Genomic DNA, 17,009 nt, shown 5'->3' on the forward strand with positions numbered 1-17,009 from the left:
AGACTCCTAATTACAGGCGTTACAGTATGTGTTAACGGTGGGTAGCTCTGCCCCCCATATGGCTCTGCTTTTTCTGGGTTCTTCTGGCTAGCTTTGCTTTTTTGTTCTTAAGTATAAACTTTTTAATCAACTTGCTCAGCTCCGGAAAAAGCCTGGTGGTATTTTTAAAATTGGAAGTACATTAAGTCTGTAAATTAACTGAGGCAGAATGGCCATCTTTATGATGATGAGTCTCTTTCGTCAAGAACGTGGTGTGTCTCTTTGTCCAAAATAAAATTTTGAGGAAAAAAGTAAGTTTCAAGAGGATACATACAGAATGCTTACTATTTAAATGAACTTTAAAAAACAAACAAAACAATATGGATTCATACATTCGTAGCAAATAGACTAAAATAAGGATGTGAACGACTCATGGCGTTTCAGGGCAGGGGTTATTCCTGGGGAAGGGGGAAAAATGAAATGAGTGGCTTTAACTGGTTTTAAGTCATTTCAGAGAGAAAGAGAGAGAGAAAGAGAGGGAGAGCTGAATTACGGCATATGTTTGATCTTGGTGGCAGAGAAGTAGTTGTTATATTATTTTTCTATACTCTTCTATATGTTTGAAGTGTTTCATAATTAAAAGCAAAAGAAAAGGAAAAGAGAGCTGTTCCACTGCTTAAGGGTACTCCCCAGAAAATAGTACATTTCAATTTCTTTTTATGTGGCTCTGGAGTAGTGTCCACTGGCTGGGCTTCTGTCAGGGGAAGCCTGTAGTTCTTTCTGCGGAAAAGAATTCTATTAAAGACTTTGCAGCTATCTCGGCAGCTGGAGTGGAAAGATTTCCTTTCTTTAAATGGGCATCCTTAGCCGTTCCGAAGCAGACACGAGGTGGTGTGAAATTTGGAGTTGAATGAAGTCTTTCCGCAGTCGCCTGGATTTGTGACAGGGTTTCACAGTATTAAAGACCTGTTTCTCAATACGCTGTAAACATCTCATTTTCTTACTCTCCATCCATCCACAAGATTTAAAATCACCAGGAAAAAAGGAAAAAAAAGCTCAACAAATTCCAAATGGAAGAGGGAATCATTTCCCCTCCCAACTATACAATGGTCTGAAAACGACCTTATTTAGAACAGCTGACAGGAAATTGTATTTTCATAAACGGATTTATTGTGCAGTCCCCATACCTCCCGTTTCAGTAGGACTTAAGAAAACAGTTTCAAAATTGAGTTATTGAGTTGGTTCATTCAGAACAATTTTCCTCTATGAGGAAAAGTTTTCATTACTGCAAGTGGCCCAACTCGACGCAGTCGGGTTTTTCAGAATCCATCAGCTCACAGCGGAGGCACTTGAGGAGGCCCGTGTTTGGTTGCTGCCTGTATCTCCGTTCCGAGGAGACGTGTTTGTTTTCCAAGGCGGGCTTAATGGGAACCCAGCCATTGGACACAATTCCTTCATTTCTATTCTCGGAAGTGGGCTTGCATATATTCCAATGGCCTCCTCGGGCCCACACAAGATTTCCAGAGAAATGAGCATTGTGTAAAACACCCATTCGACGTGAGGAGAAACAGAGACAGGCGGGTAGGCCTGGCAGCTGCGCTTCATCTCCACAGACTCGGGAGGGGAAGGGAGGGTCCCGGGGTGCCACCTCTGCTTCCAGGCCTCCCCCTCCTGCCTCTGCTCTTCCTCTGGGAAAGTCACCACCAGCATCCTTTCCAAAAAGCCTTTGGTTGCTGGTGAGGTCAATTCTGAGAAAGAACTGCTAGCAGATATGAGGTGACCCTTTGTGGGAAATGCCAAATCAAACTGGGGTTCCTGAAAAAGGCCTTGAGAGACTCCGTAGTATCTCAGGAAGAGAACACTTTGATGTAAACTTCTATAAGTGGCTCTTCCTGATCTGGGAAAGGAGAACGGGAAGAGGGCTCTCAATGCAAAAATTAATCAGAAAAGATTTCCTGAGGAAAATATTTGCCCTTGATAAAGTTAGTCATTGAAATCCTGAACATCAAGGAACGGTGGGGAGGGAGAGAAAACTGGTTTCCTGTTTTATTCTTGGTCTTCCTGTTGGATTGAACCGTGAATGCTCAGTTTTGAGCAGGTGGAGGGAAGGAAGGCCCCACTTGTTTGGAGAGCGATGGGGAATGGTCCTTAGGAAGGAAGGACATGGGCTGCGACTCAAGGGGTCCAAATGGTGATTCTTCATCTTTCTCCCCAAACCTTCTCATCCTGCCGTTTCCTCTTGCTGTTCATCGACCCACCATTCTCCCAGGAACCCAGGCTGCAAACATGGTGATAGCTCTAGCTCCTCCCATTTCTTGGCCATCCACTGCTGTGAATGGTCAAATCATGTGATTCTACCTGAAAATGCCTCTTCCATCTGCCCCTCATAGACCTCTGGCCGTGGATGCCAATGATCATCCAGGGAAACTTCCAGACTTCCAGTCTGGTCTTCTTTGCCTCTTCGATTTTGTAAAAGGCGTAGCTCGAGCTTCCCGAATACAACAGTGATTCTGCTATTCTCCTGCTCAAGAACTTTCAAATGGTCCCCATTGTCTGCAGCATAAAGTCCAACTGACATTCAAGCTTCCCTTCCCGGGTCTCACTCCTCTCCTGCAGTTTCTCACGTCCATCTGGATCGCCAGGCTCCAGCTGTCCTGGCCTCTTTCGTTCCTTGAGTCTTGTAAGATCATCCCAAACACAGGACATTTGCATATACCATTTTCTTTACGTGGGACCCAACTTCCCCTCTTTTCTCACGGCTGACTCTTCATCCTTCAGACCTCGGCTTAAATATCACCCTCTCAGAGAGAACTTTTGTGAGCATCTAATCAGTAACCCTGTTATGGCACCTCTGAGCACAACATCCTTCTTAGCCATGATAATTTATACTTACTTATTTACTGTTTTGTTTACTTGTTTATTATCTGTTTGCTCAATAAATGATAAACTCCAAGGGGTGGGAAGTATGTCTTTCTTATTCACCCACAAATATTTAGTATCTAGCAATGGCAGATAGCAGACAATCAAAAATTACTTGTTGAATAAATGAATAAGTATTTTTAGAATAAATTATTAAAAGTAGAATTATTGTATCAATGGGCTGTGCATATTTTGGAGGCTTTTGATGCACGTTTCCAAACTGCTTTCCAGAAAAGTGTCCAAATTTACACTCTACTAGCAGTGTGTGCTTTGAACACCTTCTCACATATTTGTCAGCACTGAATATTATTTTTAAAATATTTGCCAGTTTATGGGACTTCCCTGGTGGTCCAGTGGTAAAGAATCCGCCTTACAATGCAGGGGACATGGGTTCCATCCCTGGTCAGGGAACTAAGATCCTGCATGCCGCAGGTGCCACAACTGCTGAGCTCCTGCGCCTCAGCTAGAGCCTGCGTGCCGCAAACTACAGAGCCCACGTGATCTGGAACCCAGCGCGCCACAACTAGAGAGAGAAAACCTGCACACCGCAACTAGAGAGAAAACCCACACACTGCAACCAGAGAGAAGCCCACGCACCACAACGAAAGATCCGCCTGCCTCAACGAGAATCCCGCGAGCCGCAGCTAAGAACCGAGGCAGCCAAAAAACAAACAAACAAACAAACAACACCCCCCTCAATTTGCCAGTTTAAAGATGAAAATAGTCTATTTGATGACTAATGGAGTTGAATGATTTTTCACATTTTCTGTTTCCATGAATTTTCTTTCTTTCCTTTGCTCATCTTCCTTTGGGCTTAAGAGTTGTTCCTACATGTTTCTGCGGGATTTGCTCGCTTTTCTGTTGGTGGTGCTGGAGGACCAAGCTTCTGCTCACCCTGCCCACCACAGGCACTTTGCACAGACACGTAGCACGGGTTCCTTTGCTCTGTTTCAAATGTGGTTTATATTCGCAACTCTTTAGAAACCTCTGAGTTGTCTGCGTCTCCGTGACCTCTAAATCAGTTTGACAAAAACAAAAAACCCTCAGACAGTTGTTTGACATGACTGATTACACTTTGCATGTCTCACCTGGGGCTTTGGTGTTGTGTAGGCAGAGACTGGGGCTTCCTGGTAAAGTCAAAGAGCTCTGAAAACCATTGCCTTTTCTGCGTTGTTTCATTTTCTTCATTAGAATGTCCAGCTTATTATTTATTTATTTGTTTATGTGGCTGACAAGATACAGTGGTGCGTCGGAATCAGGGAATGTGTTTGAGCCAAAGCAAATATGAAATGGGCACTGCATTTTTGCACATGGCTCTGGGTAAGCGGTTTGCAGGTGCCTCGGAAATTGTCTCAGCTTAGGCCATAGGCATGCAAATGTTTCAATAGTGGTTTCCTAATCCACTATTAGGATTAAGCACCTGTGTGAACCTGTTATTGACTCAGGGACACGTGGAAGGGTCTGTACTTGGCCCATTCATTCACTCAGCAAATATTCAGTAGTTGGGAATTCAAAGCAAGACCAGAAAGGCAAGGCCCCTGCCCTCATAGACTCTAAGATTCAGTGGAAGAGACAGATAATTAAGAAGTAACCCATAAATAGGGTGCTAGGCAGAGAATAAGAGTGGGCTACTCTTTAGATGAAGGGTTTGGAAAGAACGCTGTCTCTTTAGCCAGCTACCAAGAGTACCAAAGAAACCATCAGGTAGGAGTATCTCTTGGTTGAAGAACTGTGAAGCCTCCACCCAGGAAAGAAATTGTTTGTTGCCCACCAGTACCCATTCTCTCCTTTCTTAATACTAGAATCCCTGTGTTTTACCTGGGCACAAGACTGCCCGGGGGAAAACTGGCCCTATGACTTGAGTTCTGGCCTGTGGGAGAGAAGCAGAAGGGGTGTGTGCAACATCTGCTAGCTATTGCTAATGGAAGAGGGTGTACCCTTCTTTTTCCCATCTTCCTTCCTTCTGGATAAAAGGAGACATAATGGTTGGAGCTCAGGCAGCCATCTTGGACCAAGAGGTAGACATCTCATGCTGATGATGGCAGAGTAACAAGAGAGAAGGAGCCTGGGCCGCTGACCTGGTAGAGTGTCGTGATAGGTCTAGTTGTCCACCTCTGACCTTATTTACTTATGAGACATAAAAGTCTATCTTGTTTAAGCGATCGTACTCCTAACTGACATAAGCCCTGTGGAGCCATCCTCTCGAGGGCAGGGTCTTTGACTTATTTTGTATTTACCTCCCCAGAGCTTCATGTGGTGTGGGACCCTGAAGGATACTGCTGGGGGATCCACTCATATTGCTGGCAAGGCAGTGCCAGCTGTTGGCAGGAGGCTTCAGTCCTTCGCTATATGGACGTCTCCATAGGGCTTCTTGAATGTCCTTACGATGTGGTGGCTGGCTTCTCCCAGAGAGCATGATCCAAGAAAAAGCAAGGCAGAAGCACGACGTCTTCTCTGACATAGTCTCAGAAGTTCTCCTCTGCCGTTTTCATAATACCTATTCCACACTATTCAGAGTGGGAGGGAACTGCACAGCGTGTCACTACCAGGAGGCTAGACTCATCGGAGGCCGTCTTGGATCAGGGGACTCCTGCCCCATTCCATCCTCCAGACCCTTCCTCATCCTAAGGGAGGGTACCTCACAGTTCTCTTTTCACCCCCATGCAAAGAGAGTCTAAGCTGGAGGTGCCACCTAGAGACCTCATGTTCTCTTAGGTCAGTGGGATGGAGACATTTTTTGACAAAAGACCGCCCTGGTGCTTATCAGATGGAACAGGCCACTTATGCCTTAAAAATGAGTGGTTAGTGCCCAAATCTCCCTTCCTGCAGGGAGCTGAACATAGAGTTCAGGGACCAGATCTCATTGGGGGAGGGAACAAAAAAGATTATAGCATTTGAGCTGAGCAATTAAGTTAATTAAGGAGAAAAAAAAGATTCTGCAAACAACTGGGCTGGAGAAAGATGCTCTTCCTTCCAGCCAGTGCCTGTCTATGGCTGAGCCTATCAGGGGCCAGACTAATAAAAGTGACATATAGCCACTGGCTTTCAGCTGTGGGATCAGCGGTGTACTGGAGCAAACCCATACTGCCTCATGAGAACCAATGTCAAATTTCAGGAATTTTGAGAGCTGATTATTAAACACCAGTCATTATTAAGAATTAAATTACATAAACATAATTAAACATAATTAAATTCTATTTAAAGGTAATAATAGTCAAAACATCATTTGCTAATTATTTTACTCTGATCTATGCTTTTGAGGTTATTTACGTCTCTTGCATCTGCATGTGAAGTTACCATGTAATGGTGAGATACTAGCATCTCTTCCCAGCCCTGCTCCAGGGACCTCATGCTGGTACCTTGAGACTGGCCATGGTGGGAGTATTTACATCGCAGAAGTTGGCAAATGCTACAGACCAATGACCCTCCAGCCAGTGGGCTGTTAAGCACTTGCCAGCACCCCACTGTGAGGGACTTGATCTGGAAGGGTCATCTGGTCTTGAGGGTGGTGGTGTCCAAGGAAGAGGGCACTTGGGGGGCAGTGACATCTCTTGGGCTCTGGTCCCTGATCCACTCTGACCTTCAGGTGGTGAGTGAGCGTGCTCTGCTCTCTGGACCAGGAGCAGGTGGCCTTTGGGTTCCCTTCTGGCCCCAGAATCTTCACAAGAGCTATAATTTTAAGAGACTTAACGGTGCCCCTTTTACATACCCCAGATGTCAGTCATCAGAGATTTTCTGTTTCATGGAGGGTTATTAATTCTGGGCCCGGGCAGCACTGAGGGTGTGAAGGTGATCTCCTGGTAGGCTTTTAAGGAGTCCAGGAAAGGAAAATGAGCTGAATCTGATCAAAAGGCTAAGACATTCCTGCATATTGACAGATAAAGGAAAACCCCGGAAGCTTTCATGGAAACCGATGACTAACTTCAGAACCGACTAATCTCTTTGCTGCTCCCAGCCCTGCACGGCCACCCCAGTTCATCTAACTGGAAGACTGGACAACACCAGGAAAGGAGCAGTTAATCCATCACCCACTACGGGAACGATTTTCCCTTCTGCCTTTGATGCCGCAGACCATTAAAATGTGATATGACGTGTGTCACGGTCCATTTCCTAGATATTCAGAGTGTGGCAGCAGGTCTGGGACTGCAGCATCTTGTGAGCCGTGCTCCGATTCCCCAGAGCCATAGATCAGTCCGGGATGGGGTGTGGGGTGGAGGGTAGGGGGAACACGGCTGAGTGCAGGGTCAGCTTGTGGGGTTGGGAGCACTCCTGCTCCCCCTTAGAGCTCCAATCGCCCTGCAAGACTTGCTGGGGCCCAGGCAGGGAATGGGGATGTGGAATCCAGGAGCCATCTGACTTTCCCTTAGGTGAGAGTTGTAGGGTCGTTCACACTGGAAGGAACTCTGGAGATCCCATTTTACAGATGAGGACACCGAGGTCCACACCAGAGTCCCAAGGGTAAAACCAGGGCCCAATTCTGTGGACCCCTGGTCCAGGAGGAATGGCATCTGGTCTGCTGTGCAGAAAACAAGGCTGAAACTCTGTTAGTTACTAGGCCTGAATCGGCCGGCTCCTTTTCCAAAGGGTTCCAGCGTGCAAAGCCAACAGCACCCAGAGCTCTTTGTGCAACCTCTAATCCTTTCAATTAAAGTTGCCAGCTCCACCTGGAAAGCCTGGGAAGCAATGCCGGAATTAGGGGATGGAGAGAGACCTTGTCACTGTCACCGAGGGCAGCTCCAGGCCCACGCGCAGGGAGGTAGTGGGTGCAGCCTTTGTGGGAATTGCTGCTGGAGAGTGGAGGCTGAGGCCCGTCTGTGCAGCAGCAATGAACCTTGCTCTGGTGGCAGCGACTGGCGAGTTGGAAATCAATCGCCTCCTGGGCTGAGTGTAGCCCGCACTGCTTCCTTATTGCTCGTCACTCGGTGCCGCCCCTGCTCCCCTCCCCTGGGCCATTGCCCTGGTCCCTGCACCCCCATCCATGGCGGGGAGTCACCCCACCTCCTCTCCAGCTGCCACGGTTGCTCCCCGTGTGCCCCCCTCCTGCGCTCAGAGTTCTTTCTAAACACAATCGGCTGCATCGGGTCACTAGTCCGCTGACAATCCTCATGGGCTCCTGGGGCCCACAGCCAAGTTCACCAACTTACCAGGCCTAGTTGGCCCGGGAAGATACAACCTGGTTCGCCTCTCCTGAATTACCCTCGTGGCCCTTCCTCAGAGGCCACTCAGTCGGAAATTCTCGCCCTTCCTTGGATGTATCAGGTTCCCTCACTCCTGGGCCCTTTTCTCTGCTGTCCCCTCTGCTTAGAATATTCTTCCCCATGTCTTTACTGGACTAATGAAAGACCTAGTTTTCTGTTTCTATAGCCTCAGCCTCCTCCGTTACCGTCTCTCATCACTGTCTGCAGCGTTTGGGTTTGCTTTGCGCTGCTTTCTGCTCTAGACCGTGAACAACATGGAAGCAGAGGCTACTTCTGTCCTGGCAGCTGCTGTGAATAAATGCCCAGCCCAGGGCTTGCTTGGCACAGAGCAGCTGCTCAGTTGAACCGACTTCAACCAGTGGGCAAAAGCTACAGGGAATGGACCTTTCTAGAACTTTCCAGAGATGCCACACACTACTCTGGAAGGTAGTGAGTTTTCGGTCACGGGGGGTATACTAGTAGAAGTTACACACTCCCTGGCAAGTTTACACATTGCAGTGGCAATGGAATTGGATGGCTAGTTAGAATGTGAAGATTCTAGAATTTCCCTCATGTACCAATCTGGAGGCTGAGGAAACGGGGGATGGGTGGTGGCACAGGTAGACTTGTTTGGGGATGAGATATAGAGTGAGGACGGAATTAATTGGCCTGGGAAGGGCGGCCAGGGAGAAGGTTGGCGTCAGAGAAGAAAGAGACGTTGATGACCACTTACCTCCACGGGACGTGCCCGATGGCTCCATTTACTGATGTGTCCGGTGCTGTGCCCAGAGCTTCACATGAGCTTCAGTAAGTCCTGACGGCGGCCCTGCGAGAAAGGCTCTGTTATTATCCTCTTTTCATAGACAAAGAACAGAGGCTGAACTGGTTCCCCACGTCGTCCAGCTGGTAGGTGGTGGAGCTGAGATGTGATGGCGGCCGTCTGCGCGCAGAACCTGGGCTCTTAGCTAAGATATTCCACTACCTTCCTGCACATGGGAAATGCCCCTGTTGCTTTAACTGCTCTGCTGAGACCTCCCTTTCTTCAGGGCCCTGCCCTCAATTGGCTGCGCTGTTTCATGAACCCTCCCTGTCCTGTCGTGACCCTGGGCCTCACCTTGGGTGCAGGGGGTCATTCTCTCTTATTAGCACCCGATACTGATTGCATCAGCTTCACCAGTATCTCTGCTTCCCCAGAGGTGGCTGTGGTCTGTCTTCCGCCATCGCTCCCAGCCAGGTGCCCGCCACCAGGCTATGCCTTCCTTCCTGTGTGAACCCAAGTGATGCCAGTGAGAGGTGGGAGGATAGGCTGGGGTTCGGAGACTGATCTCCCTTTAGCCCAAAGAGTAACTTCCTGATTAGAGTCCAAGAAGGAAAAGAATGCTTTTTCCCAAGTCCTGCTCGAAAACTACTCTTAGTAAGCGTATCCATGATTATAAAAGAAAACACACTGACATGGTCCCTCTGGGCTGGGCACTTTTGTATGCAGTATCTCTCATTACCTTCACATCAGCCCATGAGGTAGGTTCCCTGTCTCTTACCTTATAATCCCCATTTTACAGATGACAAAATTGAGGCCAAAAAGGTGAGGGTCCCCCCGCATCAGACCCAGCATGCAAACCCGGGTCCTTTCCACTCCCAGACTTGTACTCTGAACTCCCTCGGTCATCTGCGTTCTAGAAGAAGGCTGTTAACAGCTACAGTGGACCTCACCGTGAGCGACCCCGACAAACGTCAGGGCTGAGCAGACAGCCACTTGGAGGCCTTGTGCAGCTCCGTCCTCTTCTGTAATACACCGCGCTGGAGGCAGCTGCTCAGAAAATTGAAAGGTGATGAAGGCCCAAGTGAGGTGACCATTTTGATGTCGGTCAGTGGTTTTATGCTGTGGGCATACTGGGCTAAAGCACAAAGGCCTTTTGTCAGAGCTGTCTGCAGGGAGAGGGAAACAAGCCATAAGACAGAGCTGGCACCAAGGAAGGGGCTGAAACCCTGCCATCACCCCGCATGGGATCCCACTTAGTGGCACGGTCCCTCCAGCCCTCCTGGATGCGGGAGCTTTCGTGCGGGCTCCCCCCCACCGCCGGCTGTCTCCCTGAGAGCCTTAGACTCAACCAGGAAAGGAGGAATTTGCCCTCTAACCTAGAGCTCCCCTTTCTCAGGGACCCTGCTGCTCGGGTTTTATTTTTAATAAGAATGCAAGATTACGGAATCAATGAAATGGATGTTAGGTAAAGAGCAGCCCGAGTTGTGGAGGGAGACCTGGGAGATTCCTGAGAGGACAGGTGCGGGCGGGAGACGGGCTGGCAGATGCCATGCACCGACGGCATCTGCTCACATGCTTTGAGCCTGGCTGTCTCAGGGCCACCCCGAGCCCAGAAGCCCAGAAGCCCAGTGGGGCAAGGGGCCTGAGGGAGCCCGGAGGCCTGGCCTTGACCTGCCCAGCCTCGCCCACTGCACCCACTCCCACTCCAGCTTCTGAGACAAGCTGCAGTTGTTGGCATACAGTTCCACCCTATTGTCCTAAATCAAAAACCAAAATGAAGGGCTTCCCTGGTGGCGCAGTGGTTAAGAATCCTCCTGCCAATGCAGGGGACATGGGTTCAAGCCCTGGTCCGGGAAGCTCCCACGTGCCACAGAGCAACTAAGCCCGTGCGTCACAACTACTGAGCCTGCGCTCAAGAGCCCGGGAGCCACAACTGCTGAGCCCATGTGCCACAATTACTGAAGCCTGTGCGCCTAGAGCCCGTGCTCCTCAAAAGAGAAGCCACTGCAATGAGAAGCCCGCGTGCAGCAACGAAGACCTGATGCAGCCAAAAATAAATAAATTAAATAAATAAAATTTAAAAACCCACCAAAACCAAAATGAAGAATGAGGCAGTGGCAGAAAGACAGGAGGCTCTGTTTGCTGAGTGTCTGCTGGCACCAGGAACTGTGCTAGGTACTTTATCATTTCATTCAATCTCTTTGGTTTCCGTCGTGACACATATTAATGGAAACGAATATGAAGCATTGGGTCCCTGCCCTGGACCAATGCACAATCACACATGTTGTTTCATTTCTCCATCACAACAGCTTCCTGTGGTCAGAGACACAAAATGAGACTCAGGGAGGTCAAGTCCCCAGAGCCAATACCTGGCAGAGCAGCAGTTCCCACATGGCTGCCTCCAAAATCCACACTGTCAAACCTCTGTCTTGGCTTGGTTCCCCCCCGTGCTGTTGGGACAGGCCCCAGGTTAGGAGTGAAGCCCCTGTGAGTGGGGCCCAGGGAAGGAGAGTGAGCATATCTGGTGCCTCAGGGAAAAGATAGAGATCAGACAGGATGGCCAGCTTCTAGGGGTGGAGAAGGGGTCCCCAGACTCCAGGGGAGGGAAGGCAGAACCCAGTGTCCTCATGGCTACAGGCTCTCTCACCTTCTGGGCGTGGAATGGAGGCCTATGTGTGTAAGGGCAGAGTCACCGTTGATCGCTGGCATTGGCTCTGACCCAGGCTGAAAGAGGCACAGACGGCATGGAGGGTTTGGGTCAACAAAGCCTTGGAGGCCAAGATTGAGTGCATAGCTGTGCTCGGAAGCATTTCATGGCTGCTGGGGTTTACTTGTCTGTCTTCCGTGTCAGCAAGGGACCCAAAAGGAGAGGGGTTTCCCATGGCTCAGGAGGGATTTGGGTTAGACACAAAGGTAGTATTGTCAGCCTCTAGAAAAAGTGACTGATTTCTGGAAACCTGCTGTGCTGAGTCTACCATCTGAACGACACATATCATGCAGTGGAAGCATGTGGACACCCAAGCAGAGCTCAGATCCCAGCGAGACAGTGAGCAGCTGTGTAATCTCAGGCAAGTTGGGTAACCTCTCTGAGCTTCAGTTACTAAGCTTCGGTTTCCTTGAGTGCATGAAAGGCAAGCTGATATGCCTTCCAGAGTTATCATGCAGTGCCCTTAGCACAGAGTCTATTGTGGAGCATACAGGGTGTGGTAGCCACTGGCACTATGGCCAAGTCAGAAAGTGAGGACCTGGTGATAAGTCATAGGTGAGGAGAAAAAGCTCTGGAGGCAGCTTAGACAAAGCCTTTCCCATCTGTAGATTGGAGTGAGTGGAAGAGGGCTTGACTACATCGTTTGGATCTCTTATGCTCTTCCCAGCTCCTCCAGTGTCAGATTCTGGGATTTACAAGACCTGAGTCAGTAAGTCATGGAAAGATAATGTCTCCACATGATGGAGAAATTGTGATGAGGGTCCCAGGTAGACCAGTTGGCTAGTTGCTCAGTCAGCCCCAAGAGTTACAGTCTTTGGCTGTTTGTGCACTTCTCCTCCCGCAGCAGCACCAATGGCTGGTGTCCTCCTCTTCCCCACCACTGGGTGATGAGAGACCCTCTGATGGGCAGAACCCACTTCCTCCCATCAGAGAGCTTTCAAGTTGTCTGCATCAACAGGGAAGTCACAAATGGGAAAGTGATGGTGATTCTGATGAAATGAGGTCTGATTTCTTCTTGACTGTAGCCACCAGCACCTCCATCCCCACTCTGCACAACTCCTATTTGCTTTCTCTGGCCCAAGGGTCTTGGGAATTTACAGCTTTAGACCCAGTCCCCGCTTCAACACAGCCAGTATCTGCTGTCTCTGTCTGATGTGGACATCTTTGAGCAAGGATCAAAATAGCCTTGGAGTTTGGGGTGAAGGGCATAGGCCCTGGAAGAGATCTCTTTTTGGTTATTTTCCCTCTGGAAATGGAGAAGACAAAATATATTTAAAAATAGTCTCCAACAAACAAACAAACAGACAAACAAGCCAACAAAACAGTCTCAGCTTAGGTTTGTTCATGGTTTGTGACTAATTCTCATGAACGATAGAAAAAGAATATTGTCACTTTTTCTCTCGTACTTTTAATACGGCTCTTAAGTAAATGTGGATTCTATCATAATTTATGCTGCTTGGATTATGCAAGAATATCCTACCTTGGATCAAGGGAACACTTTAAACCAACTCTTACCTCTCCTCTCCTCAAAAATCATCGCTGGCTCCCCACTGCCCACAGAGAAAGTCCAGGCTCCTCAGAGCCACGTAGACTGGATTGACCACTTCTCCAGGCTCCCATCTTCTCACTGTCTTCCATGGATGGAGGTGGAATGCTCGCGTATCTTTCCACCTGACGAAATCTATCCATTTTTCCCCCTTTTAAAAAAAATCAAGATATAGTTAATTTACAATGTTGTGTTAGTTTCAAGTGTACAGCAAAGTGATTCAATTTATACATACATGTATATATATTCTTTTTCAGATTCTTTTCCATTATAGGTTATTATAAGATACTGAGTAGAGTTCCCTGTGCTATACAGTAGGTCTTTGTTGTTTACCTGTTTTATATATAGTAGTGTGTTTATATTAATCCCAAACTCCTGATTTATCTCCCCCCCCCCACTGCTATCCCTGTTGGTAACCATAAATTTGTTTTCTATGCCTGTGAGTCTGTTTTGTAAATAAGTTCATTTGTATCATTTTTTTTAGATTCCACAAATAAGTGATATCATATATTTTTCTTTCTCTGCTGACTTACTTAAAATGATAATCTCTAGGTCCATGCATGTTGCTGCAAATGGCATTATTTCATTCTTTTTTATGGCTGAGTAACATTATAATAATTCTATACATAATATTCTACATGCATACATATGTATATACATATATAATAGAATATATATATATATACATATATAAATATACATATATATACCACATCATCTGTATTCATTCATCTGTCAATGGACATTTATGTTGCTTCCATGTCTTGGCTATTGTAAATACTGCCGCTATGAATATGGGGGTGCATGTCTCTTTTCGAATGAAAATCTATCCATTCTTGAAGGCCTGCCCCAAATGATCCCCTGCCTACAATATCCTGGTCCTTCCATCCCACGACACTTGGCTAAAACCGCCCCCTCCTTGGCATTTGTATCCTTCCCTGGGCACTGTGGGTCGGTGAGCACATGTCTATCTTTTTTCCCCACCTTCTCCCAGACTTGAAGCCATGGAGAGCAGTGTCCTGGGTGAGGCATCCTGTGCCTGTCCCCATTAGATAAGGGACAGTTGCCTTACCCACCATGTCTCCTAGGGAACTCCGTCACCAGTTCCACCCTTAGACCTGTGCAAGTGGGGCCCCTGCCCAGATCCAGAGCTTTGGAGTGCTTTGCTCAAAAAATTTTAAATCTCTCTTCAGTGCTTGGAACAGCTGGGGCCCGCAGTGTTGTCTGGAGCCCAAAACCTGGAGTCCCATTTCTTTCCTTTGAGGATCTCTCCAAACCTCTGCCCTCTGCCTCTCCCCAACCACACACTTGTCGAGTGGACCAGATGCCTCCAGGAGCTCTGGTCTCCCACATATGGGATTGCCTGGGAACTCTGGGACTCCAGTTCCAGGAAGGCAACTTGGCAAGGGGATTGTTCCCAGTAGCTGCTATGGTATTTTTTTTTTTCTAGCTTTATTGAGATGTAATTGACATATAACGTTGTGTAAGTTTAAGGTGTACAATGCACTGATTTTTGATATGTTTGTATATTGCAAAATGATTGCTACCACAGCATTAGCTAATACCTCCATTCTGTCACGTAATTACCATTTCCTTTTTTGCGATGAGAACATTTAAGATCTACTCTCTCAGCACTTTTCAAGTATTAATACAGTATTATTAAATATAATCACCATGCTGTATATTAGAACAAACTTTATAACTGAAAGTTTGTGGCCTTTGACTAGCATCTCCCTATTTCTCGAGCCCCTGGCCACCACTGATCTGTTCTCTGTTTCTATGAATTCCTTTTAGATTCTGTTTCCATGAGCCTTTTTAGGGTCCACATATAAGTGATATCATAGTTTCTCTGTCTGATTTATTTCACTTAGTATAACGCTCTCAAGTTCTATCCATATTGTTGCAAGTAGCAGGATTTCGTTCTTTCTCATGGCTGAATAATATTCCATTGTATATATACACCACATCTTCTTTATCCATTCATGCGTTGACAGATGGATGTTTCCATATCTTGGAATGATGAATGGATAGGTTGTTTCCGTATCTTGGCTATTGCTAGTAATGCCTCAGTGAACATGCGAGGGCAGATAGCTCTTCAAGATCTTGTTTTCATGTCTTTTGGATATATACCTGGAAGTGGGATTGATGGATCAATGGTAGCTCTATTTTTAAATTTTTTTGTAGAACCTCCATACTATGTTTTCCATAGTGGCTGCACTAACTTTCACTGCCGCCAACAGTGCCCAAGGGTTCCCTTTTCTCCATATCTTCACCAATAGTTTACATAGACAGAAGCCTGAAAACAATATTTGCCCGGGGCACCACACCCTAGGACAGCCCTGTCTGTCATCTTTAGGCGTCCCTTCCTCGGGTTCTAAAATGAGACCCCCTTGCTGCTGGCCAGACCCATCCAATCAGCAGATCCTGGCCTTGGTGCATTGACAGGGCTGGAGCAGTCCTCTGCTAGCTTGGCCCACAAATGTGACCAACATTATAGAAACTTGGGAGATCCCCAGCAGGGCCCCCAAACTGACATGCTCCCAAAAAACAAACTATAATCTCCTCCCAAGGGAGGCCAGGTCTGCAGGAGAAACATTATTGCCTCTTATGCCTGACTTTCCCTGCCCAGTGTTTACTGCGACCCCATCACAATTTTCAGATGTTACAATATTCCAGGTGATGTTTTGATTTCACAAATCATTTACCCACAAGAAATGAATACGTTCGTTCACCTTGTAGGACTCCTGGAGGGAATTTTTTTTTTTTTTTAAGATAGGAAAGAGCCAAGAATACGGCTAATATTTAAATAGATATCTTTCCCACTCTCATCTGCTGGTAGGACAAGCTGATCTAATCTTTCTGGAGGGCAATTTGGCAACACTTACTGAAGCCTTTAAAATGTACTTATCCTCTGACCCAACAATTTTGCTCCTAGGAATTTGCCAGAAAAAGAATTCAAGATGTGTTCCAAGATAGACCTATGAGGACATGTGTTCAAGTGTGGTTTAGAATAGTGAGACAGTTTTAAAAAATAAACTGAAAACCAGCAATTGGGAGTGGGTGATATAAATTATGAGCATGCGTCCAATGGAGCCCTAGCCAGTCACTGAAAATGATTTTGCAAGAGAACAATGACTAATACGGAAAAAATGTTTATGATGCATTTTATGTTTCTGTAAAGAGACAAAACAGAACAGGCAATAGTATCTCAGTTTTGTTTTTTAAAAAATCTGTGTCTGGATACATATGAAAAAAAGATTGGAAAGCTATATATCAAAATATAACAGTGAGGATTATGTTTCCTTACCTTAATTTTAATATTTCAATAATTACTCTGTATTACACATGAATTTTTTGAAAGTAATGAAAAATTATGCTCCTGATTACTTTAGTGCTTTCCCACAGGCAAGCCCATCTGAACTGCCTCTTTGTTGAGATTGCTAGAAAAATCAACAATTACTGGGGCTGCTGGATACACATCTCCCTCCCAGGGCCTATAGGGGTGAAGCAAGATGCGTGACTCCATGCCCGCCTCCGAGGAACATGAACTCTAGAATGGGAGCTAGAGCCTTCCAGGAGGAAGCCTGGGTCCGTTCACAGTGGTGTGGGAAGCAGATTGGGAAGGGGCTCCTGCAGAACTGGGCACGTCAAGGCCACTGCATGTAAAACGCCTTTGACTGATGGATGGGGTCTCCAAGTGCAGCTGTGGGAAAGTGTCTCCCCAGGGAATCATGAGGGAGAGCCTTTCAGCTCTACAGTGGCTGCCCCTTCTGGCGGGTCCTCCCCTTTAGCGTGACTCACACGGAGCCCATCCTGGGGCAGCAACGCCTCGTGAAACGTGCTGACTTTAGGTCTTGGGCAGAGACCCCCTTCATCCCAGGGAAAGCAGGTCCAGTCCGGGCTTAGAAGCACAGAAACTCC

The sequence above is a fragment of the Balaenoptera ricei genome, chromosome 16 (assembly GCF_028023285.1).
Source record: "Balaenoptera ricei isolate mBalRic1 chromosome 16, mBalRic1.hap2, whole genome shotgun sequence".
NCBI lineage: Eukaryota > Metazoa > Chordata > Mammalia > Artiodactyla > Balaenopteridae > Balaenoptera > Balaenoptera ricei.